This window comes from Mustela nivalis (assembly GCF_964662115.1).
Source record: "Mustela nivalis genome assembly, chromosome: 14".
Classification (NCBI taxonomy): Eukaryota; Metazoa; Chordata; class Mammalia; order Carnivora; family Mustelidae; genus Mustela; species Mustela nivalis.
Window position 1 is genome coordinate 58,240,721 of NC_139033.1, and position 15,218 is coordinate 58,255,938.

At 39.7% G+C, this 15,218-nt stretch overlaps 1 long non-coding RNA gene across 1 annotated transcript in view; it reads right to left on the minus strand.

The window, feature by feature from the left end:
- The window catches only part of LOC309848251, a 30,682-nt gene extending 17,757 nt beyond the window's left edge, over positions 1 to 12,925 (minus strand). Inside the window, exon 1 of the long non-coding RNA XR_014302921.1 lies at positions 12,873 to 12,925. This is a non-coding gene — a long non-coding RNA (uncharacterized lncRNA). The remainder of the gene's footprint in view (positions 1 to 12,872) is intronic.
- Positions 12,926 to 15,218: the final 2,293 nt, after the last annotated feature.

The window sequence follows — 15,218 nt, forward strand, 5'->3', positions numbered from 1 at the left end:
AGCACCGGCCAGCTAGGAATTAGGGAGGATATTAAGGATGGGGGAGGGGCAGTATTTTAAATTACTTGATACCTGAGCATATTTAAGGCAGCAAAGAAAGATGTTGCTGAAAAGGGAATGATGGAAAATACATAGCAGGAAGAATGTCTGGGGCATGTCCCAAGGCTAATGGGACAGGAGTAGGACGCATGTAGACAGCCATCTACACTCAGAAAGCCCGAGGAGTCAGAGAAGGCTGTCTGGTGACACATCTTGGCAATGATAGGCTGATACTTCTGGCCCAAAGTTCACAGAGCCTGGGGTCATTCCAAAGGGTCCAGGAATCCAGGGGTTAAGCAAGCTGATTGACTCAATAACTTCTCCCTCTTATATCATTGTTTTAAGCCCATAGATGCTGTCATAAATATTTAAATACAAATTCATTTGAAAGGGTGGTGAAATGATTCTAAAAATACCATGTGGCTGTTCCTTTTTTTTTTTTTTTACATTAAAAGGAATCTTTATTACTCTGAAAAATTGAAAATTTGGGTCTAGATAATGTGGCAGGGCTACTGTTAGGTTATAATGGGATGACTGCAAAGGTTTGGGGACGATTAATCTGCCAGGAGTGGAACAGGTAAATGACAGGGAGAGAACAGAGGCAGGAGAGATTCCTACACATCAACCCTCGAAGCCCTGACCAACTTTTCTCAAGCATCTCACAAGGCCACACATCGCTGAGACATAGGGTTTTTCCTGAAATTTCCTCTCTACGCCTCAAAGAAAACCGTGTTCCCAAGTACCCAGCATCATTTCAAGTAGCAAATCTATTTGTTTGTTTGTTTTTATGTCTCCTCTTTTTCTGACCATTAACACTGGCTGCAGCACAGAACAAAGGGATCTATAGCCCAGGATGGTCACAGCGACATTCGTCTTTTCTCAGGCGTGTGTCAGTCTTAACTTTCTGGAACTGCGGGTGAGCAGGCTACGGCGGCTAGCAGGCTACGGCGGCTCAGACTAGGGCACTGGTGGCCCTCTAGTGGGGCTACAAGACTTCCAAGTCGCATTGGCTGAGACCAAATGCAGACATAATAAACCTTTACAGTTTTTTGTTTTTGTTTTTTTTCTATTTCACCTATTCATCTTATAAGTGAAAATAAGAATGCCTTGAGATGTAATGAAATATTTTCTGTAAAGAGTCCGTCACACAGAAAACATAGAAACAGCAACAATAACCGAAGCTCAGACAACGAGGCTGAATACAGAGAAACCGACCATGGAGACAGTAGGCAATAAAATGGAATTAAAATTAAATAAAACACAACATAAAGATCAAAAGAACACCATCAAAGTGGCCATCTGGTCTCAGGATTGCTGACCGGACTGCCAGCATTAACAAGGAAATGGTGGTCCTTCCCAAAGGGCTGGGACAACCTGGGATACGGAGGGTCACAGCTTTTCCAGGTCCTCCTGGTCAGCCCAGCGTTTTCTCTGTGGAGTCACCCTATCAGATGCTCTGCTTGGTTCATCTGGGAGTGGCTGTTTTGTTTTATGAGCCCCCAGCTTGATCACTTTGAGAACGTTACCGTCTTCTAGAACTATCCTGGCTTTTCAGCCACAAGCTAAAAACTAACTAACTAAGGAAATTGTGATGTTTAAACTTGTCCTAGTCTGTGTGCTAATTAATACTTTCCTTAACCACCCTGTTGGGCCCGAATGCAAAGCACACTGATAGTTGTAACTCCGGGCCAGCCACCAAGCTTGCTATACATTTCCTAGGTGCATGAACTCTGTGAAACAAGAAACAAATCAGCAAGTTACACAAGAGAGCCTTGGGCCAGTGGTAATCTCCTCACAGCTCTCCCTAACCCACCCTCCCCCTGTGCTTCCATACCCCCTAGAAACCTGGTCTTCAGGCTCCTACTCACCCAGAGAGAGAGAAATCTATCCTGCCGGCATGTCCCATTCTCTCTTGTTAATTCACACCAATAAATAATTCTCACAGTCTGGAAAGCCTTTCTTATCTCTAACCTAAATCAAGAGAATTTTTTTTTCCAGTTTATTTCCTATAATTCTATCGTCAGGGAAGATAATTTAAAGCTGGCCATTGTCTTTTGTTTAAGAGCCCTCAGTGTCAAAGGAAAATTAAGTTTGTTCCTGATCTTAGGAAAGCATCAAATGTACAGCTGGAAGTAATACTAGAAATCATCTCAAGCAACGACCTTCCCATTGTCACACCCCTTCCCCATCACTGCAACTTAAAATAGTAAGGAACTGAATCCCACAGAGTTGAGGTGACTCGCCCAAGGACACACAGTTGAGCTAATCAAGGCTTACCACCGCACCGCAGATTTCCTTGGTTCCTCTAACATTTCATCATGTAGTTTTCAATTACAGATCAACTCTGAAGTTCTCTTCTAGGGAACAACCTTTACCCAGGTGATGGCAAACCCTAAGGAACAAAGAGCCTCCCAGCCATGAGCAAAGTCAGCCCAATGAGTCATGGCGGCCATGACTGTGCCAGGTCTAAAACGGACAACCCTGTCGGGTGGTAAGTACCATCCCCAGCTTTCAAATCAAGAAACGAAGAATCAAATGGCTAAAATGGCTTGTCTGTGGACTTTCGGGAAGGGAGCACCACCGACAGATTCGGAATCCAGCTCAGTGTCCAAAGCCTGCATGGCTTGTCATTAAAAACACCAGAGCTGGGGCATCTGGGTGGCTCAGTGGGTTAAGCCTCTGCCTTCGGCTCAGGTCATGATCCCAGGGTCCTGGGATCGAGCCCCAAACTGGGCTCTCTGCTCAGCAGGGAGCCTGCTTCCTCTTCTCTCTCTGCCTGTCTCTCTGACTACTTGCGATATCTGTCTGTCAAATAAATAAATAAAATCTTAAAAAAAAAAAAACAGGAGCTGTTGAAAGTGCTTTTAAAAGTTAATAGAACAATTTTTTCTAAAGTATTCCAATGATTTATTTGTAATTAAGCTTCTGCATTAAATGTTTTAATTCTTCTTTATGTAGAAGCTAATCTAAACATTGTCTCTTCTAGCCTCTAAGACGACGGAAAGCAGAAATCATGTGTTTTAGAAGGGTGCCACAGGCAAATATGTACTGACTCCATTTTATTGGTTTGAATTTGACAATGTTAAGTTAAAAAGGAACATTGTCTCCACAGTCAATATGTTCTGTTTGCGCTTAGCACCGAGATAACTTGTATTTTGAAACCACCGAGCTACACAGCTGGCCCAGATCCAGGCTTCATTCCACTCCTGCCCATTCTGCCATATTTCACATAGACTGGCTTTTGCCTTCCTGAAGTTTTTTAAAAGGTTGTTTTTATTTCTCCTCCAGATTGACACTGCCTTTCATTGTTCACATTTCCAATCTCTCCTCAAAACTAATAGGGTCACTATGGATTCTGATTCTACTCCCCAAGGATCTAGAATCTTGATGAGTCTGTTCTGCCAAGCTTTAGAAAGCGTCCTCTCATTAGTCGATGTATTTTAGTCAAGGCTCTTTTCGTTACATGGAACATAAATTCTCTCATGCTGGATCGAGAAAGTAAGAGGAGCTTATTCAGAGAATGTGAGGAAATCTCACACTCCCTAAGGACAGCAAGTAAAATAGAATATTATTTCCAGTGTATTATTATGCTTTATCTGTACTTATCCTTGAGCATTTAATGCCTCAGTCTTCCATACAAGACAGCTCACCTGAGTGCTGTTTCTTCTATCTTACAAGCTTCTAGGGAGCAGAGATTGTATTTATTTGAGGTGGGTGCCAAAGTCAAAAATGTGTCTCATGAGGACAGAAGATGGGAGCTGAAATGGGGAAGCACAAAAGTGATACTGGGAAGTCTTTTCTTCTCTCTGTTTTTGTTTTTTGTTTTCATTTCTGTCTCTTTCTCCTGTAGTATCTCTGTATCTTCTTTTCCATCTCTTAGCAACATGATAGTCTCTTTGTCTTTTTTTAGGATCTTCATCTTCTCTCTCCAAGCTGGTTTCCTATCCTTGCGGATGGATGGACTCAGTTCCTGAATCTAGGTGAACGCTAGGCTCCAGGGTTCAGAACCAGCTACCACCAACAGTCTCTCTTTTTATTAATTCCGGTTCTCAGGAGGGAGGCTGAATGGTGACTGGACAGCCATAGGATTGACTCAACAAGTCTTGGCTGAAAGCCCAACCCTGGTTTAGTTAGCCCCAATGGAGAATGGGTAAGTCGCATGTTTTAGGGGTGGTACTCCAAGCAGCAGCTGTGAGCACAGTAGCTTCACTAGAAATGGCCAAAGCAAGGTGGTCAATCACACATATGTGGCACATTCGCTTGCCCTAGAATATGCAATCCTCAAAAGCATGTATGCATACCTACATGTTCTGAGTATCCCTATTAAAGCCATAATCACATTTATTTCTATCCATCAGGAGCAATCCAAAGTCCTATCTAGCCACTGTATCCTGAGGTGATGCCATGGAGGTATTTTCTCCAGATAAAGTCTCTTCCTCTCTAGCTCCATCTCATAATCTTGCAACCTATGGACTAAATGGTAGTCACCACCTCCAAATATATATTAAGAGGATAAATAGGACATGGGGGGGGAATGAAAAATGAAAACGAAAAATGTCTACAAGATGACACCAGTTTCAAGCATGTACATCGGGGGTGTATTAGAAACTCTGCCCCATTTTCCAACCCACCCCAGACTTGTATACACACATCTTGAAGCATTGGGGCCTGTTGCCAACTTTGAAAGTGAGATGATCACCTTAAGGTAGGTTATGGGACTGGCTCAGCAAACCCCAAGTACATCAGCTTATGGATACTTCCTTAGCAAGCTAATGAGCTACTTTAAGCTTGATAGAAGAGAAAGACTGCCCACTGGGAGGATTTCCTTTCTCCAGTGTTCGGTGAGAAGGACACTGGCACGGATTTCCACTTCTTCAACACAGTAGCAGTTGTCTTGATAGATATGATATATTCTAGAGATTTGATTCAGACTTGGAAATGCCTTGACACGTGAACCTCCCTGAAGTGAAGTCTGAGTTTGAGTTGAAGGCCCTTGTCTTAGCTCTTCAGTGAGATTCCCCACAAGCAGAGCCTGAAATGGGGAATTCTTGCTCAAGGGATTTATTGGGGGAATGCTCTCAGGAGAAGGGCAGGGGACTAATGTGTGGGAAGTTAGTGTGTAGACCCCAGAAAAGGCAGCTCTTATTTATCTGAAGCAATTCCCTGATAGATACCAACAGCATTCACTCAACGCCTTAGTTCAAACTTTCAAGCAAGAATCTGAATGTTTGTTGACTAGGACAATAATCACATGGCACTTAGCCTTGACTTTTCCAGGTGGGGCAAGTTTTCTAGAAGTTCTGGGCAGAGTAAGCAATGAAATAGGCAACTATATAACATAAATAAAGTAAGGAATAGTTATTTTACATCTGTATGTGTGTGTGTGTGTCTGTGCATAACATTTTAATGGAAACAAAAATAGCACCAAGTTTCTGCCATTGAAGAGGTTTTAACCTAACTGGAAACAAGATACCTTCACTTAAAAAAAATAACAACATGTGACAAGAAATTAGAGGTTTCATGGGGCACCTGGGTGGTTCAGTCAGTTTAGCATCTGACTCTTGATCTCAACTAAGGTCTTGATCTCAGGATCATGAGTTCAAAACACACATTGGGCTCCACGCTGGGCATGGAATCTACTTTAAAAAAAAAAGCATAGAAGAGTCAGATGAGTGTATCAGAAAAAAAAAAAAAAACACTACAGGAGTTCAGAAGAATGATCACTTTAGTCTCAGAGGAAGTAAGATGTATGCTGAACTAAGTGCAGGAATCAGCATATGTTTTTCTATAAGAGCCAGATAGTAAATACTTCAGGCTCTGTGAGTCATATGGTCTCCATTGCAATTACTCTCCATTGCAAATTATACTTTGTGATACAGTGTGAAAGTAGCCAAAATAATACATAAATTAAGGAGCATGGCTGTGTTCTAATAAAACTTTATTTATAAAAACTGGAAGTACCCCAAATCTGAAATGTACAAATTAGTCATATTTCTGTTCCTGAAAGATGCATAAATCTTGAGGGGCTTTACAGTAATTTCTACCAATTGAAAAAAAATAATAATCCACATAGTATTTAAATTGTTCCAAAGAGTAGAAAATTATGGGAAGTTTTCTAATCTCACTTGCTGAGAACAGCATAATTCTTTTTGGTGGTGTTGTTGTTTTAAAATATTTATTTATTTATTTATTTATTTATTTATTTATTTATTTGAGAGAATAAGTTGGGGGAGAGGCAGAGGGAGAGAGAGAAGCAGACACAGGGCACAGAGCAGGGAGCGCCACATGGGGCTCAATCCCAGGACCCTGAGATCATGATCCAAACTGAAGGCAGATGCATTTTTTAAAAAAAGATTTTATTTATTTATTTGCCAGAGAGATAGAGAGAGAGCACAAGCAAGCAGAGTAGGCAAAGGGAGAGAAAGAAGCAGGCTCCCCACTGAGCAGGGAGCCCAACGTGGAGCTCAACCCCAGGACCCTGGAATCACGACCCAAGCTGAAGGCAGCCGCCAAACCAGCTGAGCCACCCAGGTGCCCCTAAAGGCAGATGCTTAACCAACTGAGCCACCCAGGTATCCCAAGGATAGAATAAATTCTGATGCCAATTCCAGGTGAAGAGACTACCGAAAATCCTGTTGATCAAAATAACTTATGAAAAGCCTAATAAAAACTTTAGCAAGTTAACTTTTACAGTATATTAAGGTATACTATATATAATTCAACTATGTTTAATTAAAGTGTAGAAAAATAATTTCATATTAGGAAATGCATTCATGTAATTCACTATAATATATTACAAATGAAATAACATACAGGCACCTGGGTGGCTCAGTAGGTTGGGCATCCAACTCTTGATCTCAGCTCAGGTCATGATCTCAGGGTCATGGGCTTGAGCCCCAAGACAAGTTCCATGCCTAGCATGGAATCTGTTGTCCCCCACCCCCATGGCCATTTGCACTCTCTCTAAAATAAATAAATAAATAAAATCTTTTTAAAAGATTAAATAATATAAAATGATCTTGCTAAACTCCAAAACACTTTGTAAATTAGGGCTGTTATTCCTGATTAAAACTTATCTAATACCGGAAATAGGAGAAACTTACTAAAATTGACAAAGGAGATAATATAGATATACATATATCACAAATGCCTTACTTAAAAGTGAAACATTAGAGTGGTTCACATTAAAATTATGAGCTGAAAAATACTAATAAGACTTCTATTTCACACTATTTGCTGTACCTCCATATTCCAAAATTTATTCATAAAGAGACAATAGAATCTTTATGCAGATGATGTAAGCACCTATCTAAAAATATCTTAGAATAACTAAGTGAGCAACTATTAGAGCTAATAAATATAATTTAATAATGTACTAAATTTAAGACATAAATCCATAGCTTTCCTATATGAAGGCAATAATCAGTTAAAAGCGGGAATAGAAAAAAAATTTGCCGTTCACAACTGCGTACAAAGAAACAACATCCCTAGAAATAAATTATCTTTAAAGCATACAAGAAATATGGACAGGAAATAATACCCTACTGGAGGACTTTTTTTAAAGGAACTAAGCAAAAAGAGTAGAATGCCATCATCCTGAGTGAAACATTTTCATATTCCAATGACGCCAATTTCCTTAAGGCAATTAAGTCAGTAAAATCCCAACTAAAATCCCATTGAGATCTGTTTGTGATATCTGACCAAATTATAAAATTCATCTGGAAAAGAAAATACACCAGGGCCAAAATATTTGGGGAAAAGAATAACAAAGTGAAATATAAAAGAACAATTAAATGGCATTTGACCTACTAGTTATCAAAGTTTACTACCCAAAAATAGTATGAAGCTATAGTAATACAGTGTGATAATAAAGCAGGCATATTAAAAAGATAAATAAGCCAGAGAGATTCAGAAACACAGCCTTATATATATGAATATTTAATATATGATAAACATGGCATTTCAAAATAATGGGAAAGGACATAACACTCAAGTGATCTTAAGACAAATAGTAGCTACTCATTTGGAAATTGAAATTTATGTATTGTATCAGCCACAAAGATATAATTCCAAAAATATTAGAAGCCTAAAATTGTTTTTGAATTATGAAATATCTGTGGCATAAAGAATAAACTTCACTGAGAGAGAGAGATTTGGTCTTTGCCCTAGCTCCAGGGAGGTAACCTCTATACTCTTAGAATTCTCCAGTGATTAGAGTGACCTTGTTATTTGTGGTTGGCCCCTCTGGCCACAGTTGATAATTTTTTCAATGAAATATTATTCTTCTGGCAGAAAATAAATATCCAGTATCAACAAGAAATATGATCAAAACAAGAACCTCCTGAACTATTCATAGGAGAATACTTTGATACAATATTTTTACCCTTGCAATTTGACCATATCTCACAAGATTTTGATTTCTAGGAATCTACACCATAAAATCGCTCACACATGAGCACCAAGATGTAGGTCCAAGCATGTCACTGCATACTTGTTCCAACAAAAATTAGAAACAATCTATACGCACATGCCAGGTCCTGTTTAACAGTAATGAGTTACAGACACACTTACTGATGAACAAAGAGCTCTAAAACACATTTGGTGGAGGGCAACACAAGTCACAGTACAATATGCTAAACAGACTTTTGTATATAAATTACATACTACAATATAATGTGGGGGAAACTGTATGAGGATACCTCTGAAACTGTTAACCACTGTGTCAAAGGGACTGCAGACCAGACCCCTTTGGGTAGGAGAGGTTGGAAAGACAAAAACCACTAGGGTTCTGCCTACAAATGAGGCTCAGGCTATTAGAAGGATTTATATGAGATTTAGGAGTGCAATTTCCCCGTCTGTCTCGGCTGTTTCCCCTGGCAAGCGAAGTTGTAGAAATACATTCCCACTTCCGGGTGTTGATATGCAGTTGTGGGGGAAGCTGCCACTGTCGTGGATTCTTGACTCTGGCTTTCTGATCCATGGCTCACAGCTACATATGTCCACCTTCCAGCTTGCTGGGTGTCAAGAGTCCTTTACAGAAGTGACCCTGGTAGTAGCAGAAACTTCCTGAACAGGGGTCACACCTATAGCAATGAGTTGTTGACTCCTATCTCCCATAGCAGCCTCAAAGGCAGCAGATCCCCTAGAGGGTCATTCTGGACCACTCTGGGGTCCCAGCCTATAGCTTAACTGGATTCCTCTCTCAATGATTTGTAAGCACTTAACTCCCTGTATTAAATGTCTTCATGTTGAAAATGCCTCCAGAGGTTTCTGTTTCCTGCATTTATTAGGTAATAACAGTAGGATTGGTGAAGGGGCCCAGGAGATGAACGGATATGTGTTTCAGCCAAATTCCATTTTTAGAAGAAATGCTCTAGGAAGCGTGTGCTTGTCTCTGGTCACCTAAATAGCATCTGTAACAAAATTGGGTTGTCTTTTCCTAAATACCTCAAGACTCAGGCATCTCCTTAGAGGCTTACAACAAAGATGCATCTACTAGGGGCACCTGGGCAGCTCAGTGGGTTAAGCTGCTACCTTCTGCTCAGGTCAGGAACCCAGGGTCCTGGGATCAAGCCCCGCATCAGGCTCTCTGCTCAGTGGGAAGCCTGCTTCCCTTCCTCTCTCTCTGCTGACCTCTCTGCCTACTTGTGATCTCTCTCTGTCAAATAAATAAAGAAAATCTTTTAATTAAAAAATACATTAAAAAAAAAAGATGCCCCTACTGTGTAACAAAGCCTCTAATTAGCTAGGTGAGAGCTCTGAGTTTATGGAACAGATATCAACAGAGAATTGCTGACCATACTTTGTGGAAAAGATTGCAATAAGCTGTCACCTAGACGCTTGATCCAAAATGTGAAGGGACTTGATTTGGGGTGATGGACCTAAAGAGCATTTACAGAAGAAGGATGGACGAGAAGGACAGGAATAGGTGCAGCTAAAATATCTTTCTCAGGAGGTTGGGTGCAAGAGAGGAGCAAGTTTGAAAAGTAAAGTAATGAATGATGTTTGGGAAGTCATGAATCGAGGTGTTAGAAATCCAGCAAGTCCAGAAGACAAAGATCAGTAACTAAAAAGAAGATGAGTTTGTAACAATCACAGATGCAAGAAATACTGAGATAACATAAAACCTGAGTTAAAAATCTTAATTGCACCGCATTTTAATTGTGTAATCTGTCTGAGCTTGATTTTCCTCGTGTGTAAAATGGAAACAATACCCCGTTCTTAGGTGGTTGAAAGAACAGTATGAGGCCACCTGTGGACAAAAGCCATAGTGCATGTCCCCGCCCTGGGATGGGCCCTAAGTAAATGCTGGGTCTTTTGCCTCTTCCTACTGGCTCTTGTTGCCTGAGATTTTACTACCAATCTCTATGGCCATAGAAGGAAGATAAGGACCCAGTGTTGTTTGATGTCCCTACTGTCTGCTATATGTGGGAGAGAGTACAGTGTAGCAATCAAGAGTAAGGCTACACATCAAAAGAAATGAAATCTTGCCATTTACAACGACTTGGATGGAACTAGAGTGTATTATGCTGAGCGAAATAAGTCAATCAGAGAAAGACAATTGTCATATGATGTCCCTGATATGAGGAATTTGAGAGGCAGGGGGGCAGTTGTGGGGGGGTAGGGAAGGGAAAAATGAAACAAGATGGGATCTGGAGGGAGACAAACAAGAAGAGACTCTTAACCTCACAAAACAAACTGAGGGTAGCTGGGGGTGGGGGGGGTAGGGAGAGGGCACTAGGGAGAGGGTGGCTGGTTGATGGGACATTGGGGAGGGTATGTGCTATGGTGAGTGCTGTGAAGTGTGTAAGCCTGATGATTCACAGACCTGTACCCCTGGGGCAAATAATACATTATATATTAATAAAAATAATTAAAATAAAAAAGAGTAAAGCTATAGCCCAGCTATTTAATCACAAAGACCACAGCAATCTCATCTATGAGTCCTTTACATTCTCATAAACACACTGTATCCTTGACATAGCTGTATAGACTAGATTTATTCTGAAGGCAAAAAGGTAAAGAATTATGGTATATTCCTGTATGTAGCTGTAGAGAACACTGACTACTGGTAAACCACTCTGTCTTCTGGCACATCAAACTGGAGTTTTTGTAGTCCCACCAATGAGCTCTCCACTCTTGTAATTAGCTAATTTATTAAGTATTGTATTGACTATCTACCGGGAGTAGATTCTTCAGGGAAGAAATATTAACAGCTGACTGATATTTCGAATTTTCATGTTTGGTTTCATATTAAGAAACAAGTTGCAGATGTTGGGGATTTTTTTCAGAATAGTAATCAATGTCGGTTTCTGATGCTTATGGGGGTTTTTTTTGCTTTTTTTTTGAGAACATGGAATATTTTATCTGAAATCAGTGAGCTGTCTTCATGTTTCTTGTTTTTTACATTTTCCTGAACAGTTACGAAAATTGCTTGAAATGTCACATAAAGACAAAGAATTTAGGCATGCAGTAGATATTGACTAGAATATTTTCACTAACATTTGCTGACCTTTTGGGTCAATATGTTTTGAAATTTACTTAACAAGCCACTTTAACTTACTTCAGTTTAGATTTACATTGTTTTAAATTGCCAGAATTTTCCCTTTTTTTATAAATACAAAACTACCGCCCCACTATATTAACATACATGTTTTAAAAAAACAAAAAACAAAAAAATACTTTCTTTGGGAATCAGAAGTGTCCTGCATCTTATAGGTTGTTTTTGTTGGTTTTTTTTTTTCCTTTTTCAGAATAATAGAAGCATATTTAAAATGACCCTTTGTCTTTCCCTCCATCTCATGTGCCCTTATTTCCTTTAAAGAGCTATAATGTCTAGAAAGCTGTACAAACAATTAAGCTAAATCATTTTGTAAGCGGTTCTATGAAATGCAAGAGTGATTTTTTTCTTAAAGTCCAAATGTGTAACTCGGCTTACATGAGCATATAAGCATATTTTGCTTAAATTACATTTCCATCTGACAATATTAATTTCATCAAGGAAGCTTAGTATAAAATTAATTATAGCTATCATTTACGTTATTTCATCTTCCCCTTCCATTGAAGCTTCAATGAGAATTCATCAACTGAAGGGCATGATTCACATTTTAACAACAATAATAAAGAAAATAACCAAAACCACTTTTTTCCCCCCTCCTACTAGAACTCCGTGACTAAAGACTTATCTCTAATGTCATCCAAAATGTAATAATATATTTCGAGGATCAGAGGAAATGCTTCCAATGGATATAATGAGAGCACATCTAGTTCTATTCTCTTGCTGACAAAGACCATTTCAGTTTCATTGACTTTGGTGAATAACCTCCTGTGATTGTTTGAGAAACAAGTTCTAAGAAAGAATCTGAGCAAGTATTCAAATACCACACGGTTGAGCATGAAGACAAGGAAGTCTGTTTATCCTCTCACCAATCCCAGAACACAGAAGTTTGTCAAGAAAATAACCTCCACACTTCACAGATTTTCTCCCCAGCCCAGATCCCCATGAAAGCTCATGCTGGCAGCGCAATAAATCCCTCTATGTATCAGACTGAGGATTTTATCCAGGAATCAACAGCAAAGCAGGGAGTAACATCACATACCTCAGATATCCACGAAGATGAGAGACTCCTTGGAAAAGACAGACTTTCCCAGGTGTACACGGATGTGGATAGTTGTAAGGAATTCAATTTCCATATCCTCAACTTCCATTTGTGTTTTTTCCCTAAAGCTGGTCTGCCTGAGAACCTACAGAAGGATTATCCTGGTTCTCCTTCCCTGCTCCCCCATTTCACAGAGACCCAACTGGGCCCCCACTTCAGGAACGAAAGACCTACCTCTCATCCACTGTGAACTCAACTATGGTGTAGAGATGTCCAGAACGCCAAAGAACAGGGAAATTTCAAATATCATTATGAGCGAGGCCTCCTTTGATTATAATACTGATTATATGGTAGAATGGGGAGGCAGGAGTGGAGACAACGTTCTTTTAACCTTCTCACCTCTTCTGCCCCCTACATGAGTGTCAAAGGATGCAGCACTTCTGAGGGAGGGTCATGGAAAGGCAAAGAAAAGGGTGTGGGGAAAAGCTGATGGAGTGCCACCTTATTCCACCCAGGTGACAACACCAGAGCAAGATCCCAGGTCTTATCTTAGAATTATATTTGTAAAACCAAACCAAGCAAAGTGGAGAGCATGCTGGGAAACCAATCTGCTGCAAATCCAGCCTGCCTGTGTTTTCCCCATTCTAGTGATAACTGTATTTGGTGTCAAGATGTCAGTCCGACTTCTTGTGCCCCATCTGCCCTCCTCCATGCTCTCTGGCCAACACACGGCGCACACTGGTGTCACCTCAGTAGTACCCAAGGTCTCTCATGGTCTACCCAGCTCCTCCACTGCTGCCACAAGTGACAACCAACACCCGCACAAAACAGAAAGGGAGATAGTCAATATTCCATAAGATGGCCCTTGACCAGTAGAGTAAGAGCCAGATGGTGACTACTTTTTCCGGCTGGATGATTTTCAGGCATTTCACATGATACCTCAAAGAGTCCTTAGCAGGACTGACCTGCAGTTGCCCACAGTGGTGACTCAGCCCAACTTGACATTCTTGGATTGGCTTTTCCTCCTTCCCCTTCATTCCTCCCTATCTCCTATCCTTCTATTCCTTGAGATTGTGTCTTAAAACAAGCCACCTGCTTGCAAGTCCTTGTCTTGGGCTCTGCTCAGGGAGAGAACCCAGGTCAGAGTGTCTCACTGTTTATTTTGCAACCTTTATGATTCCAGAAGAAGAAGTAAAAATTTCCATGATTACTTCTGTAGAATGACAGTATATCTTGAAGTGAAAGTAGTATTTATGGGTTCTAGGCAAGTTAATGTCTTACATTTTCTCACAGTATTCACATCGACAGAAGAAACATTTTCATTAACCTTCGCCGAAAGAATAGATCCTGTACTTAGATATTCATTTTTACTGTGAGCACAACTCTCTCACATGGCTGCATTTCTCAACTACTTCTGTGTCCATTTATTTTGGGGCTTACTATTAAAGAGATTATGTTAGAATTTTCTACCACAACTCATATACTTAGCAGTAATATTAATTCATCTCTTAGCCTGATGCATCTTTTAATTTAATATGTTTATATGCCCTAGAATTAATAGCGGCCGTAGAGTTTGGTTTTTGGGTTTTTTTTTTTTTTGAAGATTTTATTTATTTATTTGACAGAGAGAGATCATAAGTAGGCAGAGAGGCAGGTTCCCTGCTGAGCAGAGAGCCTGATGCGGGACTCGATCCCAGGACCCTGGGATAAGGACCTGAGCCGAAGGCAGAGGCTTAACAACACTGAGCCACCCAGGCACCCGGCCATAGAGTTTTTAATGTCAATTTTTATAAAAACATAAGCCTGCATTTTTAAAAACAAACTGTCCTCTTATATGCAGATGTGAGACAAAATGTTTCTAAAGTGCATCCTGGGATCTTTTATCTTAAATTCTAGAAAAACCAGCATCATTTAATTAGAATTGGTTCCTCTTTTACAGATTCAATTCTACCAAATATATAGTTTAAAAAATCATTTTTGCATGAAATAAAATTAGAATCTATTTATATGTAATAATTCTCAAGTATCATAACTTTTAAAGACTTTGAGGTGACTTCCATGAGAACTTAAACTTTGCATTAATATATAAATCTGTGTTCAAAAGTGATGGGTAAATTCCTAAAGCATGAAAGTCCAATTATACAGGGTTATTTTTCTTACCCCAGTTTTATGTAATTTTAGCACCACAAACAAGGGACCTCTAAGTTAAAGACTAATTGAATAATAACTAATAAATTATATTACTCTTTTTAATACACTTCACAGATATTGAGAAATTAAATTATTTTAATGGCTGGGTAGCAAATCTTTTTGCAAATCAGATGATTTCCAATTCTTGCCTTTTACCAAATTAAATGGTCATTATCAGGTCATCCACTGCTAAATAATAAAAAAAAAAAATACTTTATAGATTATTACATTCTTTTGGCATGCATCTCAAAAGAACTTCAAACAACGAAATGATATCCCTACATCAAAATTCCTTCCATTCCAGACTTCTGCCAGCAAGTTTCCTGAGTCCTACATCTGCTTAAGAAAGGAAAGAAAGGGGGTACTTGAGTGATTCAGTTTGTTGAACGA